A 4047-nucleotide genomic window follows, 5' to 3' on the forward strand; every position below is an offset into this window, starting at 1 on the left:
CGGCTCTGCGGGGGTCGCTAGCCCCGGGACTCACAGGCTCCGGGAGGGCGGTCTCATCAGCCTTTGGCACCGTCTGCCCTGAGTAAGTGCGCGGCTCTGCGGGGGTCGCTAGCCCCGGGACTCACAGGCTCCGGGAGGGCGGTCTCATCAGCCTTTGGCACCGAAAACGAAGAAAGCTCGGTGGGGTAAGATGGGGTCGGGAGATCTTGGCTGGCTCGTAGTTTCCAAGTTGGATAATTCTGCTTTGCGTGCGCTCAGCGGGGAACACGCTCCCCGAAGGCTCCTGATATTAATGCAATTTGAAGACACCGCCCCTGGGCTTCTTCCAAGCCATGCGCGCTTCAGGGAAGCTCCAAGCTGTGGGGTCCTCAGTCATTCTCAGTAAGAGGGGTGGGAGGGACACGCCCTCCTCCTTCAGCAAGTCTCTTTGGGATGTTATGATTTCATGGATCTTATGGAAGAAAGTGGAAAATGCCTTCGATTAGTGCGTGTCCCACAAAAGGAGACTTGGCTTGAGCGAAGGAAGGAAGGCACACGAAAAGGCTATTTTTCCTGGAATATAGAACTAGGAGGAAACCAAGGCCATGGGGCAGGTGGAAAGAGCTCCCTGCCAAGTGCATATGGTCCTTGCAGGGGAATTCATAGGAGCCAGGGGGACATGTAAGATGTGTGTGAAATGGAAGCATCCAGTACCTTTTACATCTCCTTGATGTCCTGGGGGAAAAAAAAAAAGTACTTTGGCATATGTATGGATTTGAATCCTAGCATTGCCTTTGGCTAAGTGGTGACCTTGAGCAAATTATTTATGCTTACTGAGCTTCTGTCTCTCCATTTGAAAGATACTTGTCCTTTCCCCTTAAATGTGCAATGAAAACTTTTTCTTTTTTGTTGTTGTGGGATGAGTAAGAACAGAGATTTAAGGAGAAAAAAATCCAATGGGACTTTGATTAACTTGAAAAAATACTTTTAAGAAAGTTGTTCAAAATAGGGATTGGAACACTTTTGGGAAAGGAACCGCACTGGCTTTGTTAGCATATGAGTAAGTCTGAAAAGTTGTCAAAACCCTTTAGCTGATTAGGCTTTCTATATTTGTACTCCAGGCTAATCTAAGTCCAGTGGAAACCCTTTATAATGTAATGCAAGTGTTCTTAGCAAGAAGCAGTCTTATTCTTCTTTTACAGGAGTTGGTTCTTTAGGATGGGCATAAGTGGCTCCACAATATATGTGAATCCCATTTATAAACTAATTTACAGTGGAGTTCTACTAGGCTTAATTTATAGCCTGAGAAATAAGGGAGCTTTGACTGACAGGCAGTTCAAATGACTTAGAAGAGTGTTAAGGGAAATCCCCTGGGTTTATCAGTTCACTCCCCTTGGGGGGGGGGGGTGGGGAACAAGATGCAAACACCATGACAGTATTTGGTTAATGACTTTTTGTTTTGGAAAATGTTTGATTTGTTGGAGGGGAAAATTGTGTTGAATATTACCCTGTTGTGCGTGGAATTAAGACAGCAAGAGAGGAAGAACTTAGTTACTGCCCCAGATAACATCAGACACCCCTATATCTTTCTCCTAATATCCAAGTTGAATAGGTACTGACCCATTCTTAATAGGAAGTATAGTTCATTTTAAAGAGCAAACATGTTTATTTAACATTCCTAGGGGTTTAATGATGTGGGATTTTCAGGGACTGAACTAAGAACATTTTAAAAGAACTGAAGTAGGGAAGTGTGTGAAAGTGTTGCATCTGACTCTTTGCGACCCTATGGACTGTGGTCCCCCAGGCTCCTCTGTCCATAGAATTCTCCAAGCAAGAATACAGTTATGCATAATTAGAAAGATGCCTCTAGAAGAACAAATTGTTAATATCTATATTGATTTGGGAGAGGGGTAAGCTGTAAGAGGGCTAAGAACTATACTTTATTGGTCAAAATCAGTAATAAGGTTTGAATTTTCATGCTATGCAGTTGCAAGTTCAAAGATATAAACAATAGACTGAGTTCACAGGAGAGTGATCAGATGCTTTCTACATAAAACCTATGCTGCTGGGTATAACTGAACCAAAACCAGAGTATTGAGATTCCTCTCTCTTGGAAATATTGCAGGTACTGCCTTGAATGAAACCACATGCTCTACTTTTACTGCTTTAACCTAGAATCTGAGAGCAAGATGGGGGTGGGAGGAATAACTCACTATGTCCTTAAATGCATTAACCTGAAAAAGCAAATTCTTAGCATCACATCTTTCTGGTATCCTTAGGTCTTATCTTCTAACTTTTTCTCTGTGTTCTGATTCTAGTTAGTAGCAGTCTTTAAATTGCTAGTCTTGTTTACTGGCCAAAATAATTATTTAGGCATCCCAGGGCTAGCTCTTCCTCCTTTCCCTCTTGGAACTCCATATTTTGTTACTCATCTGTCAGAAAGACCCTTTGGCATATCTTCTTGTACCTGTATGGTTATCTGGAGAGGAGAACCCAGCTCCCAGGAGATTCATTCCTTCATCTTACATGGACTAATATTTTTCCCAATGTCTGATTATGAAAGTTTTCAAACATTCAGAAAGGTTGAGAGAATTTTACAGTGTATTGTATACTCCCACCTAGATTCTATTGTCTTTCAACTGATATTGATTTAATGTCTCCTATTTGCCTAGAGCTATGCTTACCTGTAAAGACATAGAAGGCAAAGTAAAGCTGGGAACAAATAAGGGCTTGATTTGGCGGGAACATACAGTTTATGAAGGGGTCATATCACTTTGGCCTGCAAAGTTATGCCAGAATCACATTGTGGGAGACATTGAATTTCATGGCAGGAAGTTTATACTTTATTCTGGTTGCATTTAGGGACCAGTGAAGGCATTTGAAGAGAGAAATGTCCTGCACTTTAGAAAGCTCCCTTAAGCATCAGTGTTAGGCTGAATTGGTGTGGAGAGGACCTGAAGTCTTACAGACAAGTTAGGAGGCTTGACATAAGTCCTCAGGGCAAGTGAAAGTTGACTTGTACACCAAATGTGAAAAAGAGGAAGAAAGACGGGACTTTGCCTGTGACTTGACATTTGGACTTGGTTTTAGAGCCTTGGATGTCATTGCTGCTGCTGCTAAGTCACTTCAGTCGTGTCCGACTCTGTGCGACCCCATAGACAGCAGCCCACCAGGCTCCACCGTCCCTGGGATTCTCCAGGCAAGAACACTGGAGTGGGTTGCCATTTCCTTCTCCAATGCATAAAAGTAAAAAGTGAAAGTGAAGTCACTCAGTCGTGTCCGACCTTCAGTGACCCCATGGACTGCAACCTTCCAGGCTCCTCCATCCATGGGATTTTCTAGGCAAGAGTACTGGAATGGGGGGTGTCATTAAGAATCGGGAAGTCAGAGGAGGGGGGAGTTCAAGAGGGATGTTAATGTTTTGTCATAAGACTCCATGGGTTTGAGGGACCAATTGAGTACCCATGTGGAGGATCCCCTGCTGAGAGTGGGGAGCCCAGTAGCAAGGTTAGGACAAAACAAAATTCTGGACTAGCAGTTAGTGATCCAGGGGATGGTTGAATGAGAGTGTACAGATGGAGGAAAAAAGGACAAGACCTTGAAGAAAATCTGACTATATATGAATTCTTAGAACAGAAAAACATAGAGATGTTCAATGATCAGTTTGTATTCAATATTTTAATGATGATTTTATCTACAGTGTTGTTGTAGCCGCTGTTCTCCTTGACAGCTTACAACAGTCAATCTAAAGAACATACCTATATAAGTAGAGTGATGTCTTTCCTATTCCCACTGCAGGAGGCACGGTGTGGAGAAAGGCTGTGAAAAGAGGGTGGAGAATGAAGTGACAGAAGATAGGGAAGAGAGAAAGTGAAATACTTTTTTATCTAAGACTTTTAGAGTATACAGTGCTTTATCCATGTAAGCCATTTCTGAATACCAGGCATCTAGGTAATCTAATGAATTTGTCTATCTTTTCACAAAGCAGCTCCTACTTAATCTGGGAACCATATCAGCCTGTCATGATGGTGGTCATACTTTCCAGACGAAACCTCAGGTGGGACACGT

This window comes from Bubalus bubalis, chromosome 8 (genome assembly GCF_019923935.1).
Source record: "Bubalus bubalis isolate 160015118507 breed Murrah chromosome 8, NDDB_SH_1, whole genome shotgun sequence".
Taxonomy (NCBI): Eukaryota; Metazoa; Chordata; class Mammalia; order Artiodactyla; family Bovidae; genus Bubalus; species Bubalus bubalis.